The 12,484-nt window shown below is 39.7% G+C and overlaps 3 non-coding genes across 3 annotated transcripts; all 3 read right to left on the reverse strand.

Annotated features, from left to right (window-relative positions):
* Positions 1-7,166: 7,166 nt before the first annotated feature.
* Positions 7,167-7,249, reverse strand: Trnal-uaa (transfer RNA leucine (anticodon UAA)). The gene has a single exon. It is a non-coding gene; the product is annotated as a tRNA-Leu (tRNA).
* A 1,688-nt stretch (positions 7,250-8,937) lies between these two features.
* Positions 8,938-9,020, reverse strand: Trnal-uaa (transfer RNA leucine (anticodon UAA)). Its single transcript has one exon. It is a non-coding gene; the product is annotated as a tRNA-Leu (tRNA).
* A 2,972-nt stretch (positions 9,021-11,992) lies between these two features.
* Trnac-gca (transfer RNA cysteine (anticodon GCA)) lies at positions 11,993-12,064 on the reverse strand. Its single transcript has one exon. It is a non-coding gene; the product is annotated as a tRNA-Cys (tRNA).
* Positions 12,065-12,484: the final 420 nt, after the last annotated feature.

Raw genomic sequence — 12,484 nt, forward strand, 5'->3', positions numbered from 1 at the left:
GTCTTTTGCTCATTTACTGGACGCTGTACAGATTGCAGATTTTTTATGGAGAAAGATTTTTTCGAAACCGAATAAATGTAATTTAAAAAAATTGTAATGACGCTTCCGCTTCATGTGTCGGCAACATCCAGGATATATACCATGGAAACGATGGGCGGAATACCTCAATGTACTTGAAGATTGATCACGAAAAAAACACCCCGGGAGATGCGAAAATGCATGAATTGCATATTAAAAATTTCACATGAACCGATATCAGCTTGGAATGCTGTCAGAATTTTACGGACATTCGAAGCATTCAATGCGTTGCCGTTGCCACTTCCCCCCCCCTCTCTCTCTCTCTCTCTCTCTCTCTCTCTCTCTCCTCTCTCTCTCTCTCTCTCTCTCTCTCTCTCTCTCTCTCTCTCTCTCTCTCTATATATATATATATATATATATATATATATATATTATATAATTATATATATATATATATATATATATATATATATATATATATGCAACACATATAACATATCTTATGTGAATGTATCTGTGATAACCTAGGACAACTGGGCAGAATAATGCATCGAATGAGAGGACAATCAGCATACGTATAGTGTAAAGGATAATAAGAACAGCGCGACATGCTGCAAGGAGGACATACTTGAACAGTAAGGGCGTCCATCAGTTATTTAATTATATATATATATATATATATATATATATATATATATATATATATATATATATATATATATATATATATATATATATATATATATATATGTCCCAAACATATAGGTGAGAGTGTAGAGCTAAAAATCCTTTCACTTCTGTCTGAAAAATGCAGGATGCATGAAACTTTACTTGAAGTGATTTGTGATATATATATATATATATATATATAATATATATATATATATATATATATATATGTATGTATGTATGTATATATATATATATTTATATTCATTTATTTATTTATAAAAGATTACTTCAAGTACAAAGTAATGAAATCTATTACTTAAGTTTCATGCATCTTGCAATTCTCAGATAGAAGTGAAAGGATTACCAGCTCGACACTCTTACATACTATGATTGGGACGAACCATTCTATTCGTAGGTAGTGTTAAAATTCGATAAATAATATTTCTTTTGGTGACGACATTTTGAAAGCAACTCAGAGCGTTTGTTTAACAGTGTAGATTTGTCAGCATTGATAATGTGCAGCTTTTCTGATCTTTTCTGCATTGAGCACTGTCTTTCCCACGAGGACATCTGTATACTATATATATATATATATATATATATATATATATACCAATTTTCTGTATGCCTTTATTTATTTGTCATGCTTTTGTACCATGGCCTTGTATCGTGACCAAACATAACTACGGGGACTGAGAACGTTGGACAATCGAGCTTATGAACGGTTGTCATACTTCATTGCATTCTGAAGACGATCAAAGCTTAAATGTAACTACACGAGAGAGCGGGAGTCTGTATTCAAACATTATAATACAGATGACTCCCATGAAAATGAATGTTGCTATGTCTGATTGCCTTCCGAATGGAATTACGTGTATTCCGTTTGCCTCATCTACTTCATTACCCGGAACAGTTTCTCCTGAGAGGTCAACGAAATTTGGCTCCGCTTTGTTCCATTGCGCTTTGAGCCACTAACGACGTTACAAACAGAATTTCAAGTGAAATAACTTGATCAGATAAAAGCTAAACATTTGCTGTGTCACACAGTTGTGACTTAATTTTTTTTTCTCTCTCTCTCTCTCTCTCTGCCGTCGTCCCTGCCATGCCACTGCATGCTTAACATTTATGTAACGATCAGATGCCCTCTTTGTTGGCGAATCGAGCTATTATGGCGTCCCCTATTCTAGCGCATTTGAAAGACAGTACGCCAGTCTTCTATTCTCATGGGTGTCCGTTGAATTCCTTCAATTCAGGCTCTCAAATAGCGTATTTGGAAGCAGCACGCACATCGAGGCTCCCCTCTCCTTCATTGTGAAGGTGTCTCTCTCTGTGTGGAGAAGCAATTAACGTCGAAAAATATAGTCTTTTCATCCTTTCAGTGTTTGTCGTGACAAAAGCTGGGGAAAATTTGAAGGAAAAAAAACACGCCAATCACAAGTACAAAGTTTACCGGGACGTGTAAAGCCAGTGTCGACACGCACAATAGAAGATGTATTAGGAAAAAAGAAGTATGGAAGTCCTATACATTATTCTCTTGTAAACAACACAAAACACTTACATACACACACACACTGTCGCTCTCAATGTACAGCCTTAGATCTTTTTGGGGCGTTCTCAATCTCGTAAAAGAGTCAGTCTAAGCCCAACCTCCGTGTGATTGTGCGCAAACGTCGTCCGAACATCGAACGAGGATGGCATTCGGGCGACGCCAACCGGAACTTTTGCCGTTTTACCAGACACTGCTTTCAACTTTAGCCGCTCGACAGAAGTGAGCAGCATGGGACACAACCAGAACACAGTCCCTCTATCAACGCGGAGGGACTGTGACTAGAAGAAAATCACAGTCAATTCCAGGTTTTACGAATGTGAGAGCGAATATCTACTTTCAACGGTAAGTCAAACTTTAATCACACTGCAAACTTCTAAACATCGCCATCTATATCTGACCGATCCATGACGGTCATGCGCTTTACCATTCTGATTTTTCCCATTGAAATTACTTCGTTACAACAGTCATTGTGTATTGTTTGTGTGTCAGATTTTTTTGAAACTGTGCTAGCGGCTACAGTGGAATGGTAAACCCTTTTTCATAGAGACATCCATTTATAGACCTCTATAAATTACTGTACAAGAAACCTTTCACACTCTCTGTCCAAAGCAAGGAGACGGTGAAAATGGCCACATGCCCACTCATATGCATACAATCAAGCCTACGCACTTCAAAAACGTAAACAAATTTCACGCTTTCATGCAAATACATACATACATACATACATACATACATACATACATACATACATACATACATACATACATACATACATACATACATACATACATACATACATACACACATACATACATACAAATAACTGTGCAAGATGCCACTTGGAGTCTTTGAAAAGAACTTCCGATGTAGCTCCCATAAGGTCAGTTTGATAAAACAGTAAACTATTATATTCTAACTGAAACATAGTGGTTGCTGAACTGTGGTTGATTCAGATGAATGTGAAAAGCCCGAAATAAAATAATTTGATTGTGTTCTATCTATTTTATGGCGAGAAGCAAAAATACAAGTTCCACTTGTCATTGAAGCTGCTACACCTAATAAATAGACTTAAGGAGGAGCGAATTCATTGGTTTCGTGAAAGAAGGAGGGTACACTCAGAGCGCCTTGAAGAAGCATTAGCAATTGTCGATGAGGATGTTTGAGGTTGTGTTGTTTGTACATATCCGTTAGCTCTTCCATTCTCTCTGCTCTGTGACTATGGCTTCGGGGAATCTGTCCCACGTGACCAATTTGCGTCGAAGGCCTCAATTAATCAAGCTCCCTTTCTACTCAGTAACACCTGCTATTCGTGCGCTTTCTTTTCTCTCGCTCTCTCTCTTTCTCTCCGGTGTGTATGTCCGGCTGGTGTTATTTGTGCACGCAATGTAAATAAGCTCAGCTGATCACAGCAACTTCAGAGAGAGAGAGAGAGAGAGAGAGAGAGAGAGAGAGAGAGAGAGAGAGAGAGAGAGAGAGAGAGAGAGAGAGAGAGAGAGAGAGAGAGGAGAGAGAGAGAGAGAGAAGGGAGGGTGGGAGGGGAGAGAGAGAGAGAGAGAGAGAGAGAGAGACTAGCATCATCAGAGCCACTACATTGAGTCACCGAGGAAGCGAAAAAGACGGTAAAATCTAGGATTTTATACAACGGCAAACATAAGAACGTCACCTACACACCCCTCTTGACCCCGTGTCGTCACCATTATATACACCAGTAGACAACTAATATTCCGTTGAAAATTGCTTGTTCAGAGGGAGTAAGAAAGTCGATTCAATCCGAAAATGAAGAAATGGGAAGCCCAGTCGAACACCACTGATGTACGGCGCTGCCTAGGCCTATAGCATGGTGCATCTAGTGTTATATTCCTTTGTATATTTCCTGACCATCCTCCTGCTACATGAAATTTCACATTGAATTCCTTTTGTCGTATGGTAATAGCATAAACAATCTTGATAGATACTGTTGTACCGGGCAAAGGTTTCAAAATCGACAGAGTGACACTTGTGCCCACTGAACGCACTATGCTAATAGTTAAGGACCGTACCTCACTTGTCCCCTGTACTGCTGCAAACTCACAATTATACTAGCACTCAGTTTAAACGACTATGAAATTATTTAGCGCTGTCTCCCTATCCCGCTTAAAGCATGCCGTTGCTGCAGGGGAAAAGGTTTATTCGAGTACTAGCACGTACAGAGAACAAAGATCTCACTTCGTATATTATCTTTTCTGTGTACTTCCCGGACGGCGACAATTTCATGCCTTGCTTTTGTGTAGCTTTTGATAGATAAGGTTGTAGAGTGGAAGAGGTAGAGACGAGATAGAGAACGCGGACAGCGGGACTCCTACACACGGCACTGCCATCTTCCTAACAGTGCATTCTTCGCTTATTACACACATTAAACAGAAGGTCAGACCGTCCACGCAGGCGGGCGACTCAGGGCCATCTTTTAAGGTAAAAACCTGAAGACTTCTTCCTCGCTCAATGTGTGGCGGGGAAACACTTGAAATGGTTGCCCACCACGACACGTACCCGGAATGCTCTTCTGTCTGCAATATAAACTACATTAAGTAAATACTTTAAGCTTCCTTTCTAAAGCCCCAAGAAGATCGAGTATTCAGTACTTACACTTCTCATCGAAGTGAAATACCGTCTCTATGTCATCAGCGCAAATAGCTTAAAACACGACTAACCGCAGGCTGAATGCTACTTGCGAGGATCCACGAAGCAAGACTGTCCAATACGTCATAAACGCTTTAGTAACCCACGTGGAATGTGTATGAGGGAACTCAGAGATAAAATATAATATTTCGATCATATCGTAACACATTATCTTTTCTGCCTTAGCTGAGCAAAGAGAAAAATACTGGCAACAACGAGGTACACTCAATGACCTTTGACCTAAGCGAGATCTTTCGTCAATTATCCTTTCCCACAACTAAGCTTGGCTATCTAAGCGAGTTAGGCTACGAGAACCTACCCATAACGAGTAGGCTTTGAACGACTTGTTTTAGCGAATTTCACTTTCCGTACATTGAGAGTTTCTGAAAACCGCTAAACGGACTGAGGAAAATCTGCCTGCTCACTGGTTCTATCGTCGCTACGATCACTGAGATGCACCCGTCCCACACCAAACCCAACGGACTTTCTCGCTGGCCCTCACAAACCCATGAGATGGACAACAAACCACGGCGCTGGGGAATCACAACAATAGCGCCGTCGTCGTTTCCCTTTGCAACAAAATGATACATTCAAATGGAAAAGCCTATTATACTTGAACAGCAGGAGCATGTCTCTCAGGATGGTTTGTACACTGGGCAGAGACACCCTTGAATCTGGGAAGAATGCATCCCGGGATGCTCTTTGTCTTGTCCTGCTTTATTTTTACCCTCCCATTGTTTTGATTCTCTGGAGCATCGCGGATAAGCACGATGCCCTTTGTTTTGGGATTAGCGACAGCTCATTAGAAGATTTCGAGAGGAACATTTCGAGCGATGATTACCTATCGGAAGGCTGGTGATATAACCACACGAAAATTGGAGGACAACAAAAGGTATAGCTGTAGTTCTTAGAACAGCGCCCTCTGTTGGCAACCAAGGATTTATTATTTATCTCATCTTGAGTCTACTGACCTTGCCGATGTCTGTGGCATTTGGACACCGGTGATCGAACTGAGGTTTCCCCGTCGTGGTTGTCGGAAATTCGTCACAAATTTCTAGTCACTCATTCTTTCCGAATAAAATAGAGAAGCAATTACAATTAACTTGTCTCCATGATAATTTCATTAGCTACTCCGACTATAATTACCTCCCTAGACAATTCATGATTTTAATTCATTTCATATGCATATTGTTCTGTGGTTACATAAGTTGCCTTTAATTTCAAAACTGTCTTGTCGAGAAAAGTGGGAAAAGATACGGCTATAATGGGGGCTTTAAATAATTTAACCAATCCAGTGAAAAGTATTTACTTTGCCATTGCGAGAAACATACTCGTCCTTTCGCCAAATATTCGACTATCATCGATAAGACAGGCCATCAATACAATACAAGAATATTTCAAACGATGTTAGCAGCTTCACAAAATCGACAGGAGTTTACATCCATTCGCAAAGTAACCTTAATCGCCACGCGTTGGTTCAGTACGTGATTTACTGGTAACAATTAACACCTAGGCGGCTGAGTCGTTGTCAAGTTCAAGTACTAACATCCATTTTTAGAGGCCGCATTTTGACGTTTTCAGCCTCAAGGTAATACTCTTTATTGTCCAAATCTCCCACTTATCTTAGAGAGTCATCTAAAAAATGCGGAAAAAGAATCCTCCGAGGCATGGACGATGAAATGGACATCTCATTAGATTTCACGGACAGTTAGACTGCTTGGAAAAAATCAACAGCCTTGTCGTTTACAATGAGAGGCAATCGTTGCGAAAGGTGAACATTACAGATGAAGGTCTTTAAGGCAGTGTATGCAATATTCTGCGAGCCTGTATGGCTCTATACAATCGGGGGTCTGCTTTGTCCATCATTCTCGAGAAGGTGTAGACTTTTCTTTCGCCATTCGCATGCAGTGCAAACCTTACAAATGTAAGTGTTTGAGAAATCATAGCATAAATTTACACCCGTGGTTTTGAGGGTTACTGTTGGACCCCCCAATGACAGTGTAGTTGGGGTGTATAGTTCAAACTCAACTATTGTTTAGTCGGTGGGGATTCAAATGTCTACAATTTTGGTCAAATACTCAGGCCAAAAGTCTACATTTCTATGATAAAAACTGGATAAAAACTGAGTTGTGCTGGAATCAAAACTCTACATTTTCTTAAAATTTAGACTGACTAGAAAGTAGACTCAAAACGTTACTGTCCTAGTTGTAAGTATGTCATTAGTTATAAGTATGTCCTAGTTGTAAGTATGGCAGTGTCTTCCCTAAAAATGTAGTGCGGGTGGGATTCGAACCCACGAGGACTAGTGTCCATTGGAACTTAAGTCCAACGCCTTAACCGCTCGGCCACCGCACTTGGATATATGCTCTTTTATTTCAGGCCGTTACGACAACTCAATGACCGTAAAACTAAGAAATGTAACACGAACACCTATGCAAAGAAGGCACTTGTAATTTTCATATCATATCATATCATATCATATCATATCATATCATATCATATCTTATTACACCTCACTCATTCAGCGTGCACTGCCATTGGTTAAACACGACTCACGTGACATGTAAAAGAACGTGATGATGCCCTCTGCGAACGTGATGATGCCCTCTGCGAACTTGATGATGCCCTCTGCATTTGATATTACATGGATGACGTCATTTTACTTACTGCGCATCCTTTCTGCGCATAACAAATTGTCGTTCGCTTGTACTTGCTACTATCGCTGCGAAACGTCATGCAGAGCTGTCACCGGCACAGTTAGACGATATTTTGATGCAAGTAAACAGCAAACGAACGAAAATGGCAACAAGGAATGCAATTTCTGTGTTCAGCGACCATGCAAGCAACAAATTTGGATACGCGACCGAGGAGATCGGCAAACTTTCAGCGGCAACCCTAGACTTGGCACTGACAACACGTGATTTTACGCTGAGGTCCGGACTCATGCAGAAAGGCCAACTGTACTCAAAGAAGTTTGTTCGGTGTAATAAAATAATAACTCATGAGAGCTAGGGCCCTCGCTCTCATGTGTTATTATTTAAATATCATATCATATCATATCATATCATATCATATCATATCATATCATATCACGTCACATGATATCATATATCACATCACATCACATCACATCACATCATATCATATCGCCACCGTATCGTGTCCTGTCGTCATATCATGGCATTTCTAATCATATATCACATCACATCACATCACATCACATCACATCACATCACATCACATCACATCATATCTCATCACATCATTTAATATCGCGTCACATCATATCGCACTGCATCGCATCGTTTCGTATCGTATCGTCATATTATGTCTGATCATAATCAATTCACATCACACCACAGCACATCACATCACATCACATCACACCACATCGTATCGCATCGCATTGTATCGTATCATGTCATGTCTAATCATATATCATATCATATCATATCATATCATATGGAAGAGTATTTCTATTTTGTATCTCATGTCATTATATACCTAAAAGCTAACGAAATAAGACATCATTCAGAATCCAGTGAATGAACCGCTATGTAAAGGCCATGAGAGGTCTAAAACAATGAACACAGTTGTATAAAATGTGTGAACCTTTATATAACGAGTCATTGAGATATCCAGGGGCGTTTTATAATGCAGAAAACTAGAGTGTACAATACGACTACAAAGAGTTTCCTGCAAACAGACTGTATCTTTAAAAACACGACCCGTTTCGATTTGTACATACCGATTAAGATATATAAACAGGCCGCTGATCCAGCAGGAAAATGATATGTAACTCGTATCTCACTACAATTCCTCGGTCTGCTTTCATGATTTCAAATTTACGGCCGCAGTTTAAGTTGTCGTTGCACGTTTGCTGTCTCACCTGATGCATATGTCTGCATATGTTTAGGCCTGGAAGAAGAACGTTCCGATAGGCCGAATTAATTCTCCAAGAAGGTACGAACCACTTTTCGTCGTCGAGGAAAGATAATGATGAATAATGTCAATAATTTATCGACAAAATGTAAAAAGATGCGTAGTGCGAGTGGGATTCGAACCCACGAGGACTAGTGTCCATTGGAACTTAAGTCCAACGCCTTAACCGCTCGGCCACCGCACTGTACGTTATACTTGTCCTACCTGCTATAGGTAGAATAAATTATGCTGTTTCAACACATTGTTCGACGGGAATGGTAAGCTCATCCAATAATATGTTTTAATATCCTCGTCTCGTTCAGTGATAAGCTAAAACTCGTTTTAACAACAGCAATTGTTTTTCTCTCTTCTGACTATTAATGTATCTAATTTACGATCGACATGTATTAGCTCATGAGTTTTTTTTCAAAAACACATCATCAGTGAAATAGTAATTCATATTTTTGTAATTTTTGTTACCGCAATGGTTCTAAATATCTAAATAGATTAGCATATTGTAATCGTACATGTGGCGTCTGAAAATTCCCGGGTAGGTACAGGATCAATATTTGCCGTATAATAAAGCGACTCCCTGCCGAGCTGAACGTTAATGAGTCGAACAAAATGGATTGACAGCTGATCTCCTTAGTGTAGTTGCTTTCTGACCGCCTACCCTACTTCACCTAAGCGCCTTCTTCCTCGAATCCTTGGGATTTTCTCTTTACTCATGGTTCATATTGAAGTATAGACAGCCGAGCCGCGCCACTGTCCACGATGAAAGCAATGAGCAAGTCTTACGCAAGGAGTCGTATTCGATTCTTTGGTGCAACCTATTCTTTTTGATTCCCGTCTTCAGGAAAGATGACTGCAAGCCAAGCACAAAGCGAGGATCTTTATCTCCCATACAATTATTACTCTATTCAGTTCCATCGGAATAAATGGCATTTGATGTCTTTGTTCGGAGTTCAAATGCCACCAAGGCCTTGAAATGGATAATAGGCAATGGCTCTAATAATCTTTTTTTCTTTCAGATCTTTTGTGTCATACACAGATACAGCATATCAATGGCAGTTTAATTTTGGAAGGCGGAACTGAATGCGAGCAGGATTCTACGCAAACAAAACCAAACCAAATCAAGACACTAGGGAAGTGGAGACTTGGAAGTTTGGTAGCTTACAGCACGTTTTATCGCAATACAAACCTTTCTCAGCATATTGGCAACAGTAACTTAGGCATATAAATACATGTATTGTCATTTCGGACGATGTTTTCGAACGGGGGCATTGTCTCCTTTTACGACCAAGACAATATAGATACCTGTTATTTGTTAGACGGGGAATAACATCTACCTGCTCGAGCGTAAGAAGGACATGTACGGCTTTAGGCAACGGGACAACAAACAACATCTCCAACGGACATTAAGCAAACATTGACACAGAGGGCGCTACACTACACTTCTATTTACTTTGCTCAATACATTGCAGCGAGCAACAGTGCAGATGGCGCTTTATACACTGTAAAGCATGTCTGTATCCATCTATTCGTATTCGATAACCGTTAGTTTGGAACAATGACTGATTTGAAGTAATTATTTTTGGCCTAGATTTTTGAGGAGGGACAATTGCGTCATTAAAAGCAGCAAAATGTTACATACATAACGACCCTGAGTAAATATTGGCAATACAATTTCACCAGGGGTATATTTGCTGTATGGTTACCGTTATTGGATTATCGTATTAAACAATAAATCATGTGTGATTTGATCAATGCTGCTGATCTCAATATATGAAATTAGTAGTGTCCACATGTTCCGAAGTGTATGAACAGTAAAGGGATATAGTCGATCTTTCTTTCCCCCCCTTTTTTCACGAATTTTGTATGGTTTGGAAAGCAGTTTGTGCTCTTTGACTTCTTGAAACATTCTAAAATACTGGTCAACTGTGCATAACCTCAATTTTGCGCAGTAGTCATCGTAATATTGGCTACCGGACCGGGATGTGACACGGAAAATTACTACACGGCTGTGAGGGACTCTCCATCTCCATGCATGCATGTAGTCGTTAACCGTTATTCAAATATATGATGGATTCTGGCAGTGGCGCCCTCTATCACCTTTACTGCGTACAGGGAGAAGTGTTGGCCGAAAATGTTCGTACAGACAACACAAGAGCACTGAGGTTTCATTCTTCAGGATAAAGAGAAATGCTGATGAGGTATTACAGAGTCTGTGAAAGGAATCGACTGATGATTATGAAAAATCAACGGATGCAAAGCCCGAAAAGAAAAATTAGGAAGGGTCTATTGGCAGAGAGTGTTAGAAAGTACTGACTCTCAGTGTTGAACGAGAACTGATTTGTCGAACGAGATGTTGCAAACTTTAGGAATCTGGCCTGGAAATATCAGTACAAATAAAGATAAATGGAATCGGTCGGTAATAGAAAAATTCATTAATTGCCTCGAAGATCTAGCACCATCGATTGACAGCATAAATGAACTTGAAAAGCGCGTCTTGGATTTCTTTTATCCCTCCAAGTTTTTTGCTGTTACGGGCTGTTAAATGTGTTAGAATAGGGATAAATCATCAGCTGGATAATTGTCGCAGCTGTAGAAAAAAGATCTAGTCCTGCAGTACGAAACACCCAAGCGTTTGTGCAGGGTAAGAAAAATAGACGATTTTTGAGAGGTTAATCAAATTTAATTCACATGATTCTTACGTAAACGATTATTACAAAATGCGAACCAGTCACAGCATTTGCCAATATACAGGCTTTCAGAAAATGTATACTTAAATGGGGTTTTTAGGCTGATCTTTTTGGTGATCTACTTTACATTAATCACTCTATAGTGACCATGAGTTCAGTAATATGGAATTACAGGTACGTTTGTTACGTTACCACCGATATAAGCAAACAAACTTTCAAATAAATAAATTAACAGATGTATTCAAAAGCAATATACCATAACTTTGTCCACGTCACCATGTACATTTATTCAAATCGGTGTCCTGAAAGAACATTCGACATCCAGGAAATGCCCACTTTCCAACGGTTCTAACAATTGCCAAGTCAGTGCAATTAGAATATCTCGCTCAAGGGTCTGTGTTGCTGGCACTGACCACGTGATCACAACACCTAGTCGTATAGTTATATCAGTGTGAATGGCAAAAAATCGTAATGGAGGGGGCACCCGGGATTGAACCGGGGACCTCTCGATCTGCAGTCGAATGCTCTACCACTGAGCTATACCCCCTTCCGCTTTCTATCAGAAGGCGACAAGAACATAACAACAACTTTCACTGGCGCTTCTTCACAAATTGTTGTAAACTTGTATTGTTATTGAAATGGCTAGTGTTGATTGTGTCCACCCGAACAAAAAGGTAATCATACCTTAAACATTTGCTGTTTAGGGCGGCACTACTGCTAGAAAGAATAAAGTCGTTTGCTATTGTTGCGCAGAATATTTTTGAATTCAAAATTTCGGTGTTAAATTTTTTGCTAAATCTGGGGATGGAAGAAATCACACAAAACCATGCTAATGCATTATCTTTGACCTGTCGTTGGAATAAGAACTTTCAAGGGTGCCCGCATAATGTCGAAATTATGACGTTACGTTGTAAAACATGTTTTTTTTCATTTTCAATCGCATATTGATCGTATATACTCGAATCGT

The sequence above is a fragment of the Ptychodera flava genome, chromosome 13 (assembly GCF_041260155.1).
Source record: "Ptychodera flava strain L36383 chromosome 13, AS_Pfla_20210202, whole genome shotgun sequence".
Taxonomy (NCBI): Eukaryota; Metazoa; Hemichordata; class Enteropneusta; family Ptychoderidae; genus Ptychodera; species Ptychodera flava.